The sequence below is a fragment of the Cavia porcellus genome, unplaced genomic scaffold (assembly GCF_034190915.1).
Source record: "Cavia porcellus strain 051 isolate PalLab524CR breed Dunkin Hartley unplaced genomic scaffold, mCavPor4.1 scaffold_8, whole genome shotgun sequence".
NCBI lineage: Eukaryota > Metazoa > Chordata > Mammalia > Rodentia > Caviidae > Cavia > Cavia porcellus.
The window spans coordinates 12,072,957-12,088,841 of record NW_026947491.1 but is presented as its reverse complement, the minus strand read 5'-3'; the positions used below and the strand labels follow the sequence as shown (position 1 = coordinate 12,088,841).

At 48.5% G+C, this 15,885-nt stretch overlaps 1 protein-coding gene across 9 annotated transcripts in view; it reads left to right on the top strand.

Moving 5' to 3' along the window:
- The window catches only part of Asap2 (ArfGAP with SH3 domain, ankyrin repeat and PH domain 2), a 133,965-nt gene that overhangs the window by 28,347 nt on the left and 89,733 nt on the right, over positions 1 to 15,885 (top strand). For 4 of the 9 annotated variants that reach the window (XR_010049131.1, XR_010049132.1, XM_063254364.1 and 1 more), the window contains one exon: positions 6,399 to 6,473. The exons of the other annotated variants lie outside the window; for them this stretch is intronic. The gene's annotated coding sequence lies outside the window, so the exon portion shown is untranslated. The remainder of the gene's footprint in view (positions 1 to 6,398; positions 6,474 to 15,885) is intronic. 9 annotated transcript variants of the gene reach the window in all.

The window sequence follows — 15,885 nt, the reverse complement described above, 5'->3', positions numbered from 1 at the left end:
CTTATGTGTGGGATAAGCAGAGATTTTTTTGTGTCATCAGGCTGGGATATGAGGATTAGCTGTTCTGCCCTTCAGGTATATTATACATTTAGAATTCCCGACAGCAGCTACTGCATGCAAGTACTCACTTGTGAATCTGATCTGTTCAGTTTTAACTGTTGGTATTGTAATGTCATTGTATTCTGGGTAAAGTGAAATTGTTTGTGTGTAGGGGGAGGAGGATAAAATAACATTCAGCCCATCATCACATGTCAGATACATGACTTGACTAATTCCCTGCACAACCAGAGGTGTGGGTACTGTTCTTCTATTTAACAAATGAGGAAATTGTGGCCCTGTGCTTAGAAGGTAAGAAAAGCAGATTCCATTTCCCTTACCATTAACCAAGCACCATTTATGTGCCAGCTATTTTGCCTCATTGTGCATCGGCAAGCGGAAACATAGAAACAACACTCAGGATTTGGAGGCAGATTTATTTGTGTCAATAGGCAATGACTGGGATCACTCCCAGGATATCAGGCTCTAATCTCTGGTTGTCTAGGGCTTATGTGGGATAAGCAAGCAGGAAGTGCAGAGGCAGAATGGCGTGTCCACTGGGGATTCATTTACACAGTGTGCATCCTAGTGACCAGCTATGCATTACAGTGACCGGCCATTTCTAGGAGCCAGAAGTAACGGGAATTGGCACAGGAACTGTCACCTGGACAACTGAGAAACTGTATGCTGGTTGTGGGGGACGTTTTCCTTTACAGTAGAAGTGGCACCCATACTTTTCAGGAGTGGCATCCTTGTTTTTATAGAAGATTTTGATAGAAGTTAAGTAAATTTCCCAAAACCTCAGAGCTGGCAAAAAGCAGCTCTGTTGGACAGTTTGTAAAAAGGAATTGAGTCAGGATGGGAAAAACAGTTTCTTATGACAAAGTAGACAAGACTTTCACAGAAATATCTGAATATCAGAGAAAGCATTCCAAAGTGAAATATTCTGAGCTCTCACGTGTATCTTTTAGGATATCAATCTTCTTTCTTAATTTAGCTATGTCCAGGAAGATATTTTAAGGACATTAAGTAGTAGAAATTTGTTCGGCTTGTGATGCATGTGAAACCTTCATTTTCTGTGACTATTCTCTGGTGAGTATTGTCTCCTTGTCACTTTGCATGGTGAGCGATGGTGTCATGCATAGTTGGAGTTAAGTGTTCATATATCCGTACACAAAAATGAAGTCCATTGATGCAAGTTAATTTAATGCCCATGCCAGTGAAAAGATGTTCTGTAGTTTTCCCTTGCAGATCTGTGGATTTTTCAACTCAGCCAACACATACTAAGTAACTGCTATGTGCCAGGTATGTTACTAAATCCAGGGAAGGGAGCAGAAGGAAGGGAAGGCATTCTAATCCAATGGGCAGAAAGAGCTCTGACTCCTTGGCAGGCAGAGGGCCTCCAGGCTGCGTATGTTATGGTCCATACAGTTTGCTTAGAGCAGGGAGCATATTAGATAACTGAGGGACACTTGGGAACTTCAAACCTGAAGTACTGTTCGGTAGTTCTGTCCCTTCAGGCAAGGTGTTTAGCCACTTTTAGCTCTATCTAGCTTCCTTATGTGAACAGAGGAGGTGAAGGTCTGATATTGTGTGTGTGTGTGGGGGTGGGTGTGCGTGTGTATGGTGGTGGCATTCCATAAGTGCACCCAAATGCACAGTAACCTCTGGGGATGTGCTTCTTTTGTCATAGCTTGGGACCTGGGTGTTGCACACTGGGAATACACCCAGCACCCTGCAGCAGCTTGATCTACTCCATGTCCATGGACACCTGACGTCCCTCAGCCTGGCTGCAGGGAGTGACTTGTGTTGGCACAGTCCAATTCTGTTCTCCCATCCTTGTCCTGAGCTGCACAGAGAGTGTTGGGTGGCCAAGGAGGTCGTTGTTCAAAGTGTGCTCTGAAAGCTCATGTCTGGCTGTAATGCAAGAGAGAATCTAGGGGGGAAATCTAATGCTGATTGTTGTTTTCCTATCTTTTTTGTTTCTTCTATGACTCCAACAGAATTTTCTTTTCTCTCACATAGAGGAAAATTACCCTCTGGGGAGCATGATGCTGGGAAGTAGGTTTTGATTATGTGACAGTTGTCAGGTCAGCTAATGCACAGGAAGGCATAAGACCTTTGTGTGCCCCAGCTCCTGCATGAATGTAGCAGAGGCCCATGACAAACAACACAGAGCTAATTTTTGTTGAAAAAAAATTAAAGAGGCAGAGGTGGCTTTGTGTCCTTTAGTTTGGGCCACCCTGAGCGATGGCTTTCAGCCTTACAGCAAGAAGGCATAGGGATTCACAAGGATTTATACTTCAGTTTCCAAGAATAGGAAAGCTTTGTCTTGGTGCTTTGCATGTAATGTACATTTTTATCCACAGATCATAATCACTGCTGGCTTAGGAACTCACATGGAAAGTGTGACTAAATCGCAGGAGTAACTGGTAAAATGTTACTTGGTTTAAAAGCATCTGCTATCTGTATGTCATGCATATAAATTTAATTAAAATACTTCCCAGATCTAGGTCGATAGAAGATCAAAGGTGTAACTGTGTTTTACAGGGAGTTGTGGGCTGCAGAATGAGGTAGTGTTTCCATTAGGAGCTCAAGGTTGTTTTGTTCCTACTTGAATTGAGCTGAGGCAGAAGCAGTGCATTAGGTTGCTGTGTGTGCAGTCATTCCCTCACTGCTTCCCTTGTTTATTCACCAACCAGCCTGACTCTGCTTAGCATGCTCTGTGCACCTTCTAGGCTCACAGTGAGTTTGTAGGGGACGGATTGGTGGAGTTAGGAAGTCAGGTGGCCCAAGTCCGGCACAGTTTGACCTTTCTTACTACAAGAGGTAGGGTGTGTGTGGATGTTAGTCTTTATGAAGTACACATGTATGTGTATACCCATGATAGATGGATATATGATGTCGTCTTTATTAGTGGAAAAGTTACTTTGACATAAATCCTTCATTAAAAGAAGTAGAATTTATTCAGATCTGAAAGAAAGATTATTCAAGTACAACACTCACCTTTGGGAGAGCCCATGGATATTAACCTGAGCAGGCAGAGCAGGGCCTGCGGACTCTCTATACGCGATTTTAGGCTGTAAGAGCTCATGATGAGAACACACAGTGCCCATATCACATGTGCGACCCAGCCAGTACTCGCTGGAGAGGCCAGGCAGATTTGAAGAGTGTTCAGAAGAGCAGGCAGTGGATTCATTGTGCATGAGTTGCAGTGTGGTACAGCCAGATCTTTTCACTCCATCCTAAGACCTCATGAAACCATGGCCTTGTCTTGGTCACTTACCCTTCCTGCCAAGAAAGATTGCTTGTCTTACAGGGCCACATGTAGTGCATGTAGTCGGCACTGATGGAACCCCCACGACCATGTGAAAGACAGGCCTGTGTGTGGTGTGGCCCCAGGGCAAGTTGGCATGGGCCACAACATGGGATTTGGGGGCACTGGCTGCTGGGATGTATATGTAGTATTTGGTGGGTGCTTATGCACCCACCATGGCAGCATCGTCCACAGGGTTGGCAGGAGCTGGGCTTGACTGGACACGAGTAGAGTGCCCCTCCTGTGGCAGAACTTATGCTCTAGGACTGCTCCGGGCGCTGTTGAAAGAGGATGTTAGGTATTGAACTCACTGTGTAGCCCGGACTGGCCTCAGACTGCCTGAACTTCCTGCCTCAGCCTCCTGAGCTGTGGAATTACAGGTGTGTGCCCCCCCACCTGAGGAAGGTGTTTTTCTGAGCTGTTGTTGCTGATTTTGGGCCCCAGGGTGGGCTAGGGGCTGGGCCACCCGCCTCCACAGCCTGTTGATTTGTTCTGTGCTTCCTCTGGGTCATTCACCCAAAGCTGGGCGTGGAGTGTTTGGGAAAACAAACCCTGAAAGATTAGTCATACATTTATTTTCAGTCCTTTCTCTAAGTGATGACAGCTTTCTCTGTAATCAACACTCGGTTTCTAGGTCACCCCTGCGTGTGCATGCGTGATTCAGGTGCCATCGCCACCTTCCTGACTCTCCTGTATGCACCGCAGCACTGGCCTTTCATCCCTGCCTGCCACAGGTCCTGATGGGCATCCGGGCTGCAGTGCTCTGTTCTTTTGCTCCTCATCGTGTCATCTCTCTGCTATGTGCCACGTGCTGGCCACTGGAATGATAGTGGCCAACGCTTGCAAAGACAGACTCTGTGTCATTCTCTGCCAATGCTAGGCAGGGATTCGGCCTGCGGCACAGTGAATGATTGCAGTGGTAGTTGGAGCCAAGATGCCCTACATTTTGGGGTGTATTATAGATGGGACCTGAACCCCGGGCCTGTGCACAGGGCCACATCCTGGTTCCTTACCCTCTTTAAAAATTTTTTTGATTTACGATAAAGTCTTACAGAATTGTTTAGCCTGGGCTGGAACTTGTGATCCTCCCATCCCAGAATGCAGAAATTATAGCCGTGTGCCACAACATTTGATTGTGTAATAAAACCTTAAAAGGGCCTCTGGAGGGGATGATTATTTACATTTAAAAGGACAGGAGTGGAGTGTGGCCTGGGCTGGAGAAGCAGCCCTATGATAGTTGGCAGTAGACCTGGCTTAGGGGTCTTGACTTTGCCCCAGTATGCTTGGTTTTGAGCCACACTCTCACTTTTAGTCCAGGCTGGCCTTGAACTCTGAGCAATTCTCCTGCCTCAGCCTCTCTGAGTGCTGGGATTCCAGGTGTGCACTGGCATGCCCAGAGCAATTCTTTTTGTTTGTAAATTAAAAAAAAAAATTAATAGGCGAGTTTGTGAACTAATGTAACTTTTAAATTTCCATGCACTTCACTGAGCAAGTAAACTGTTCAGAATTTTCAAAATTATTTTTTATTTTTTAATGTTGAGGCAGGGTCTTGCAAGGACACTTAAGTTGTCCAGGCCTGGCTTGCTCTCGTGATCCTTCTTCAGCTTCCCAGAGTGCTGGGATGACAGGTGTGGGCTCTGTGTGAGACTTTAATTACTCAGGTGTTTAGGATTTCATCCTGAGGCCAGAGTCTAGAGTCCCATTGAATGTCTCAGTCCAGTTTTCCTCAGTGTACACACCTCCCTTCCCTTTCCTCTCCCTGCTGCCCTCAATCCTTACCCACCTGGCCGGGCTCTTCTTTAACTTCCCAAGAAGTTAATGGCTTTTACAGCCCAGGAGGAAGTCTTAGAAAACTGCCCAGAAATATTCTCAATCGAGACGTGTGCATTGGCTGATAGAGGTGTGTCTGCTCATAAGTTCTCAGGCACCAGCTGCACAGATCGGGTACTGGGATGGTGGCAGCTGCAGGCTGACCAGAAGGAGCCCTCTGCCCCTCTATTAAGGAGGCCACCATCTTGGATCAACTCCTGCCCACAGATACCTGAGGAGTCTTAGTCTGCCATCCTCATTTGCAGGAGGCGAATCAGTTTAGCAATTCGCCTACTAATAGGATATTGGCCCTGGGACCTTATTACCTCATGTGCTGCTTGTCTGTAGCTTAGCTTTTTGATTTGAGTGCTTCTCTGGATTTGCTGGCAGCATCTGTTAAAACATGCACGATAGTTTAGTGTAAGGGGCACAGGTGGGCCCTGGAGCTCAGGTGCTGGGGTTCAAATCCCACTGCCTCTCTCAGGCTCATGTGTCTCCTCAGTCTCATTCTCAGACTCCTCAGTCTGAGGTTTGGGGATGGCACCAGGTCATTAGTGAAATGAAACAGCATATGCAGGCCATTTCCGGGTGCGGCTAACAGTTTCCGGCCCTTGGTAGATCCTTTGTTCCGGATTCCATGTCTTTTGGGTTTAAAATCTGCTCTTAAGCTCAGTGGATCCAGGAAATGGTCATTTTCTGTCCCCATACCGTTTCCCTCCATACATGCACGCTCTGATAACCTCCTTAGAATGGGTCCTCCCACCTCTTAGGCTTTATTACGCTCCACTTATCCAAGATCAGCCTCTTAGCAACCTTAGCCATAGCCGTCTGGAACCTACCCAGGGACCGGAAGTCACAGGAGAGGCCTCCAAGCTCAGCTTCCCTGGCGTCTTGACCAGACAGCAGACGAATTTACAGCTATTGGGGTAGCGGGTGGGGCTCCCCTATGGCAGTGAGGCAGGTGGCATAGAGGGCGAGCACTATGGAGCAGTTTATGTACCCCACCCTATCATCAAGACCAAGCCAGTGAGCTTTCTGCAGAGGAACCCTGTGCGTGCCCATCAAGCCCGAGTATTGGGGCAGAATTGAATCAGCATTCTCTTTTTAGTAAGACAGAAAATGTAAACTTGTTTTCTCTGGGATTTCTAACTAAGGTGCTTTCTTTAAAGAGTGCTTTGCTATTTTGGTGTCATTTTTCCCGGATAATTAATGGATAATAAATCTTTTCCTTTTTTAGGTATGGGGGGAAATATTGAAATATGGAGGAACTGAGTCCATGGTGTGAATCTTGGTTATTCCTGCCATCTCCTTGGTGAGTGACCCACTGGAGGCTGACTTTTTGAGTCCAAGTCCCTTCCTCTGTATGTGTATAGACTGCAGTGCCTCCCCAGGGCTGTTAGGTCAGCGCTGTCTTAGATGAGACTGGAGTTGGCAGTTGTAGGCCTCCCTGGGATGGCGGTTTGTCCTTTTTATTTTACTTTTTGTCTTTTTGAGATAGAGTTTCACTGTTCAGGCTGGCCTCGAACTCGCAGTGATACTCCTGCCTCAACCTCTGAGCACTGGGATGACAGATGTGTGCCACCACACCTGGCCCTGGCCATCTGTTCTGCTTCCTGCCCTTTTTTCTATACTAGCTTCACTCACATCTGCCTGTCAGTTGCTTGGTAAGTTTTCCTAGCTGCTGGACAAGTAGCTTGCATATACAGCTAGGTGGTATATTTGCTTATTCAGTTAGGTAGCATATTCTTTCTGGCTGGGGACCCTGTCTTGAGCCATGTGTTGGACCTCGTGTGTGTCACAGCTCCAAATTCACAGAGATAGTATTCAGGTTAAATGATGCACACCTGTGTCTTCTGGAATCCCACCTCTTTTATGTTTCAGACGCCTAGAATTCTAGGTGTAGAAGAGGTCCACTTCTACTACCTGCTGGACAGATGGCATATTCTGTGGACTGGCCTGCGCAGGTACCATAAAGTTGCCTCTTGGTCAGGCCCTATGCCAGTTGCTGCTGGACCTGGCTGGCCCTGGACTTCCTCTTCTTTGGGGCCTGTTCAATTCGGTTGCTTGCTTTGCTCCACATTAGTGACCTGATGCCTTGCTCTTTGTGCTGTAGGACTTTCTCTAACCCTTAGGACTCCCTGGTGAGGGTGTTAGGTATGCAGGGAACCTAGAGTACCCTGCCTCTTGCTCAGAGGTGCCTGGCTCAGCCTGACCTTCTCCTCGCCAGCCCCACTGTTCTCCCATCTCCCACGCTCAGCTTTACCCATGCAGCAGCCCTCGTTTCTAGGAGGACCAGGCATCTAGTGCGTACACACTTATGCCCTTGAACTGTGTACTTGGGCTCGTCTTGTGCTCAGGCAGAATAATTTGAAAGGATTAAGGCTGATTCTGTTACCAACACTCCCCTGGGAACTTGCCAAGACTGTCCTTGAGCAAGGATCTTGCTGAGGTCACAGGACAGTTCCTGCAGAGGAAATGACAGGTTGACTCACCATGTGGATTTTGCATCTGTGACTTAGCAGGATGGGGCAGAAAATGGGTAAGCTCATAGCAGCTGCCAGCACCTAAGGGAGCACCCTTGTAAGCTGACGTTCCTAGGTGGCTGAGTGAGACTGGATGTGCTGCCACTTCCGAGGAGAGGGGCTCTCTGGAGGGTGCTGCAGGGGACAGTAAGGGAGGGGTTGCCCTACAAACACTGTGAAGCTTCCGGGGTTTGTTTTTTAGTCTGGTGCTATGGTAGACCTGTAAGAAGGGTATGGGAACATCACGCTGCCATCTCTGAGTCGTCAGAAGGTCACTCACTGGGGTGCACAAAGGGCAGCATTTGGGGACCATCAGTGCCTCTCTGTACCATATTTCATATTTGGAAAGTACTTACTCACTTGAGCCTCACTTTCACTCTGAAGGGAAAATACCTGCCGTGACTGCTTCGTAGGTTTGTCTTAAAGCTAAATCAATACACACGATCCCCCCAGGGACAGCAACTCTCATCATCATTGTTAGCTTCAAAGTGGTTTTAAAATAAAATCCTGTCAGCTGTGGAGTGGGACAGTGATCACATGTGGTCATCATTGCTAGTGCAGGGAGTGACGTTTGACCACAGACTCTATTCCAGGCACGGAGGACAGGACATGTAAATCAGGATAATCTTGCTGTCATTGCTGGAACCCCTGGGGCTCATCTAGCACTGTGTGTGTCATGTGTGACGTGAGATGGATTCAATGCCAGCCCAGGGCCCGTAAGCAGGCCTAGGGCCTTGGACTTGCAATCACTCAAGAAGCTGAGAATTTTTCTTAGGGAAGATGAGGGTGCATCACTTGGCTCACATGGTCATGCAGGGTGGTGATCTTTGAAGCTGAGACCACATACAGCTGTCAGACATGGGGGAGAGCAGAAGCGCCCGGAGAGACCAGTGATGGACTGGAGTGCAGTCTTCATCTTCACTCTTCAGACTCGTGGAATGGACTCTTACCTGCTGAGGAGCAGGGGCTATGCAGCTGAAATGCAGTGTGGGTCCCACAGGCCACCCATGAGCAGAACCCAAGGACACTGGCATGCAGACACAGGCCATAGCCTAAAACAGCAAAGTCTAGGGCCAGCAGGGGCAATGCTGATTTGAATAGGCACAGAGTATGGGGAGCTCATGGAGTACAGAGGGCTCTCTAAGAAAGAGGGTTGGGGGATCTTGAAGGATGGGATGGGGCTTGTGTTGGAGATGAGGTAAGAATCAGTAAAAGCACTAGGCACAGAGACCCATGGGCTGTGGGGAATGAGCTGGTAGGAGCAGCATGATAGGGTGGAGAGAGATCCTGGTAAGTGGGAAAGACAGACTGGGCCCAGGGAGGGAGTGCATCGAGGGAGTTTTTATGTGGGCTTAAATGGCTTGTGGCTCCCTGCCGCACATTTTACAGAGAAGTTGGCTACGGTTCTGTGATGAGGCCGGTGCTGAGCTCTGGACTCGCTGTCCTGCACTCTGCTCCTTTTGCACATTGCTCCCTGCTGCTCTGGGCATCTCTGCCCTCAGTGCTATTCAAACCTTGGGACTTGGGCTGCTTGTTGCATGGCCCTGGGCCCCAGCTCAGCCAGTCTGTGGTGTCCACTGAGCAGGTTTTGCATGTTTCATGACTACATGTGTTTTAAGTCAGCTGCGGTGGCTCATACCTATAATCTTAGCTCTCTGGGAGGAGGATTGCTGGAACTTTAAGGCCAGCCTGGGCAATTTAGAGACTTAACAAGACCCTGCCCCAAAATAAAGCAAAAATGGCTGGGGGTGGAGCTCAGCGCTGAGGCCTTGGATTCGATCCTTAGCATCCCTCCCCGCCATTGTGTATGTCACACTTCACTAAGATGCACAGCCTCGGCTGGTTTTTCCTTCTCCCTCTACCCCGCCTAGGCGGTGGGCTGGGACTCAGTGACCCAGGGAGAGGTTAAAGGGAGCTAACCTTGTCGAGTTCTTGGGGGACCTTTGGGCCTGTCATGGAACACTGTGAGCGGAACCAAGTGACACGAGGGTTCGGTGGCTGCAGTGAATGAACCCAGCAGCTGCCTGTTGTTGAGGGAATTGGCAGGAGAGAGACTGCTGTGGGGTTTGCTGGTGGTGTGGGCAGGACAGGAAACAGCCAAAGGCAGACTGTGATGAGCTTTGGAACAGGAAGTGTGCCAGCCCTGCTCCATGTTTCCTTTTCTTACAGGAAAAAAAGATTGTCCTAAAATCATCAGCTGTAGTTCTCTGACTTTCTGTCATCAGTGTTTTGTAATAAATCAGACATGCTCAAGACGTGCTGACTAGTACAAGTTAAGAGTGTCCCTTGTGTGAAACACTTTCCCTGTGGGAATTGCTGGAAGCAGTGTCCCCTCTGTGCCAGGAAAGAGAGGTACTGAGGGGGGTCACTGGGCCAGGCAGGGCCAGCGGGTGGCTGAGGCCTTGCTGTTGGAACAGTTTGGAGCTTAAGTAACCACACAGACAAGATGACACCCAACAGGAACTGGCAGATCAGTGAGATGTAGGAAAGTGGATTTAAAGGCTGTTGAGAGACTGTAAGGCATTGAGATCCATGCTGATAGTGCACAGGTCCAGACATCAGTCCTATACAAATGTCCTGACTTTCACAGGTCACTCCAGCCCTCAGAAGGCTCCTCCACTGCCCTCAGCCACCCTGTCCTGAGGCTCCAGAGAAACAAAAGTCATGCTTTAAAACTGTTTTTTAAAATCAGCTTAACCTGGGGTATGCTATGCATGCAGTGGAGTTTTCATTTAGTGAGCTTTGGCATGGGTCTCATCATGTACACACCTGGACCATGAGAATGTAGCAGAGGCTGTCTCAGAAGTGCCCACCTGCCCCCTCCCATGGTACTAACCTGCTGCCATTATGGGTTTATCTGCTTAGAATTTCATGTGGGTGGAGTTATACAGCATGTAATCTTCCATTGCATCACCCAGCTCTATTGCCTGTGTCCTTAAATCAGTCCTTTTTATTACTGAATACTCTTCCAGTTATATGGATAAACCATAATTATTTGTTACCAGTTCATCAAGTGATGGGTACCTGGGTTCTTTTGCTGTGCTGGCATTATAAGTAGAGCTGCTGTGAACATTTGAGTACAGGGCTTTGCGTAGACAGATGTTTCAGTTTCTGACTTGTGCACCTGGGAATGGGACTGCTGGGATTCTGTGTGCTAAAGAGTATGTCACTTTATATGGGACTACTATTCTGTCTTCTAGAGTGGCTATAGATTTTTTATTTCCACAAGCAGTGTATGAGTTGTGGTCTTTCACATCCCTATAACACTTGGTATTTTCAACCCCCTTTGTTACTGCAGTGGATGTGTGATAGAATCTGAGTGGAGTTGAATTTGTATTTCCTAGGAACTAGCAGAGCTCAGTATGTTTTCCTGGGCCTTTGAATATTTTCTTTGACCTAGATGTCCAGACTTACACCATGTAAGTTGCGTTATAGATGGGAGGCGTAATACCCTAATGTATTATGTGCATTTCACTGGAAGAGGCTGCCAAGAGAAATTGAACATTTAAATAGCAATAATCTGAAAGGAGATTCCGGAATCCATGTTGCAGGGTAATATTGTATGTGTTTCTGGAGCTGAGATAAATCATTCTTATTGGGGAAATTTAAAGAAGCCATAGCCTACAATTTACTTAAAAGAGAAGGCCTCTTGTCCTGGGGGATGCTCGGTCTGATGTAAGTAGACTGCAGTATAAAGAGTCCCATGGTCCCATGTGTCCTGGCCACAGATTTGGCAGGTGACGCCCAGAGACTCTGGAGTCTGACTTCATCCGGTTTTATAGTATACAAAGGACTTGCCTAAGATTGTGAAGGCAATTTGGGATAGAATTAGCATGGGCCCCTAAAGTTTCTAAGAGGTTCTTGAGAGTTTTTACATCATTTTCACAGTTTAAAAAACAATCTTTAGTATTTTCATCAGTTATTAAAAAGTTTTCGAAAAAATCTGCACTCTTTTGTACACCTCCTATAGCCATGCATACTTTCCCCTATGCGGCTGGTACTCCAGTGTGCTGTGCAGTGCCAGCCTTTGACTTAGGGGATGCCTATGGACAACATGCTAGGCATCGCTCCTTGAGAAGTTTGTAGATTGTAGCTGCTCAGCACACAGCTTTGAGGTCAGCTTGTGTGCTGATAGAGGCGTGTGTGTGTGTGTGTGTGTAGACCAGAACTGCTAGATGGCCAATGCACTCTTCCTAATCAGCAGCACATTTAGATGTCCCAACATTTACCAAGGTGCAGGAGAAAAGCTACCTCTGGGTCTCTGGCAGAAGACCGAGGTGTCCTGATGGCCCGGTGAGCTCATTTAGTGAGGTCCAACTGTGTGCCAAGTGTGACTCTGAACAATGAAGAAAAAGAAATGAATGCTTCGACAGTGCTAAGACATGCGCCATTGGTGTGCAGTGTGTGCATGCGTGCCTGTATGTGCGTGCACGATTGCCATCAGCTAAAGGTTGGGCAAGGCAGAGCCAGCTGTACACAGGATCAGCGCCTCACAGACCCGTCAGCTGCTGACTTGTGGCTCAGGGGCTTCTTGCCCAACGCATTTGAGATAAGAGCTGTGAGGGAACAGTCTGTGGCATTGTCGGTAGACAATTGGGGCTGATTTCTTACTCTATCAGAGCTTTCAGCTATGCTTTTAAAGACTGCCCTTGGCTGTCTGCATCTGTTTATTGGTACAAATCAGAATCGCCTCTGGCTTGTACAGTGGAAGTCTGCAGAGAATGTGAGCCTCTGGCACCATCCCAGGTGAACGGAAGCGGCCTCTGGGTTCCCAGGGCCTTGCTGGAGGAAACCGTCTAATGCATTGGGACCCTCTGTGTTCTAGTGAGGGACCGTTTTAATCCACTGCACACAGAGGCTTGGGTTTGAAGGACACTGGGCCAGTGACGGAGGCACAGTGGGGCCAGGTGTCCTGTGTGTACTCCGGCTTTGCCCCTTTCCACCTGGTTGTCCACTGTGGCCATCCCTGAGCAGGACATGCTGGCACCGAGATACTATGGAACACCTTGGTTTTGTACTAAAGGGAGCTCATGCTCTAGTCTTTGTCCTCTAGGGTCTCAACTGCCTCTAGGGATTCTGACAGCCCTCAGTCCCCCATTGAACTCAAGGCCTTGCACTGAGCTGCAGTCCCAACCCGTTTTTGAGACAGGGTCTTGTTAAGTCGCTACATTTCCCATGCTGAACTCAAATTTGTTATCCTCCTGCCACAGTCTCCCAGAGTGGTGAGATTATAGGCGTGTACCTCTGTACCTGGAGTTTGTGGAAATTTTAAATCTGAAAGTAGAGACTGTTTGGCAGTGGTGGCTGCCTAACCCATGTGATGGAGCTACTGCAGATCTTTTTAAAAATACTTGCCCAAGTGGAACTTTTTGTGGTTGTTGTTGGTTCGTTGTTTCTCAACTTTTTAATAACAGTTCACTTTGAACAGACTCAGGAAACAGCACCTGGCATCAGAAAGAGCAATGGGCCAGGAGCTATGAAAGGAAAACCTAGGAGTGGTGTCCTGGCTTCACCTCTGTGACCTTGGAGGAATACTGCGATACCCCTGACCCTCGCTTCCATGTGGTCGTGGTCCTGCCCTGCCTTCTCTGCTGAGAAGTGTGGTACTCAGCCCGGTGTGCTGCTGGTGCTGTGCCAGGTGAGGGCTCTCGGGTACCAGCCCCCTTTTGCTGGTGGACCTTGCCACACCCTGACTTTGGGGTACAGCATTGTGTCCAAACACACTTCATTTCTTTCCAGGTATTTCCAACATAGGGAAATGGAGCGGAGCTGTTAGTTAAAAATTACCTTCTGTTATTACTGATTGTTCATTTTTAGTCAGAGTGGGTTATAGCTTGTCATTTACAAGAGTAAGAACTAGTGATTTTTTTTTTTTTTTAAACTTAACTGTGTAACTCAGGCTGGCCTCACACTTGGAGCGATTTTCCTGCCTCAGCCTCTCAAATGCTAGGATTACAGGTATGTACCACTATACCTGACAGAACTAATCATTTATTTTTGAGGCTTTTAGGCAGAAATCTTACATTCTTCAAAAAAAAAAAAAAAAAAAAAAAAGCAATCTGCTGTATCACATCCATTCAAATGTATGATGTCTTCCTTGGAAAGATAATTGAAGGACAAACTCTTGTAAAGCTACCACTGTCACAGAATTTTGCATCCAGAGCTCCAGAGAAGTGAATTTTCAAGGCCATCCTGTAGGTGGGTGAGAGCCCAGATGGTCCGGTGCCCTACCCCCCACTCTTGACTCTTGACCAGGAATTTGGAAGTGAAAGACATAAATGGCAAGACCAAAGGTAGCAGTGATTTAATCTTTCCCTTAGAATGCCCAGGGGTGGAGGTGAGCCCTGGACAGCAAATCCCAGTCTGCCCCCAACCTCTACTCTTGACCTCTCACTTGGCACAGTCCACCATTTTCAGTCACTCACAGAATTCAACCTTCTTGAATCCCAGCTGAGGGGCTGGGACCAGCAGAACCAAGGGGGCAAGGCCCTGCTGGGCATCTCAGTCTCAAGTTGCTGGAGGCAGAGAAAGTACCATACACAATAGCATCACAGCAGGTAGCACCAGCCCTGGGACTCAGCCTTTTGGAGCTGGATGATTTCTGTTCTCTGCCTGCAGCAGGCATCCTGGCCACAGCATGCAGTTGGGGACCCTGGGTCTCCCTCTGTGGTATCTGCAGCTCCAGTGTCCCCATAGCAGAGAGGGGGTCATCCTGGGCTGTGTCCCTCACGAGACAGGTGGCCCAGGGAGCCTTGCTGCGCTTTCCCTCTTGTTTCTTACCTAAGGTTTCCGTTGGTTTTCCTTTGGATGGAAAACAGAAAGCAAAACCAGTGGGCCGAAGTCCTGACCTGTGGAGAAGCAGGCACGTGGCAGTGCTGACAGAGCCCAGCCAGCCTTTGTGCTCTTCCTGTCCCTCCTGCCCAAGCACAGCTGCCGGGACCTAGGTTGGCCTTACCTTTGCCTCAAGCCACAGCCTTGAGGACTAAATATGCAGCGTCCCCCAAGGCTCCTGTCCTGAGTGTCTTGAGGGCTTGGTCCCTCCAGAGAAGGTGGGACCTTGAGCAGGTGTGGGCAGTGGTAGGCACATGACCTTGGGGCTGGATCACCCTGCTCTGCCTCTGTGGAATGAGCAGCCCTTCCACCACACCCTTCCGCTATGAGGCTCTTCCCCTCTTCCTCCCTGCAGGCCTCACACAGGTGGAGCCAAGCCAGGAGCCCAGCAGAACCTGTCCTCCCTGGAGTCTGTCTTCCTCAGGTGTTTGCAACCTGAAATGACCTATGGTGTCTACCTACCCACTCCCTGCATGGTCCTCCTTGAAGCCCAAGCCCTAGGCAGGCTTCCCTTTGTCCGAGGGTCTGCCTCTGACCTCTGACCTGGTGTGACCTCCTGGGGGAGGAAGACGAGGGGTGGTCCTTAACGGGCTTCCCAGTAGTCCCATTTCAGGTTGATCCTAGGACCCTGCTGGGATTTATGGAAATAGAGGCCTAGGAGATCCAGACCTTGGTGTGTGGAGACAGGCTGCGAATCCAGGCCTGGTCTTTGCCTGTCCAGGTGCTTCTTGTGGCGAGCCTGGGTCAGAGAATGGGGAGGGAGGCAGAAGTAGTTTTCTGGATGCAAGGAGGGTGGTTCCCATACTCCCTTGGCCCTCCCTGCGCCCTGTGGTTTGCAGAAAAAGCAATGGTGCATTTAGAGGTGGGGAGCTGTGTGGAGAAGCAGGAGGAGACATTTGATCATCCAGACCTTAGAAGGCAGCTGAAGCCAGGGGCTGATAGTGAACCTCTGTAATCCCAGCACTCGGGAGGCTGAGGCAGGAGGAGTTCAAGGCCAGCCTGGGCTACATAGTTTAAGGCCAGTTTGAACTGCAAAGTGACACCCTGTGTCTTAAAAAAAAAAAAAAAAAAAAAAAAAAAAAGGCATTTGAGCCTTATCGGCATTGTCCCTCCTTTGTCCAGAAATGTTTGTTGCTGTGTACAGAGCTTGGCTTTGCATTGGACCTCAGGCAGCCTGGGGTTCCTTCTTGCCTTTCTTTGGCCTTACTGTGTGGCTGTCTTTGCTCCCTGCCTTTCTTTCCACCATAGGGAGATGAGCTAAGTCTTTTGGATGGGAAGCAGGAATTTGGAAGTGAAAGACATAAATGGCAAGGCCAAAGGTAGCAGTGATTTAATCTTTCCCTTAGAATGCCCAGGGGTGGAAGTGAGCCC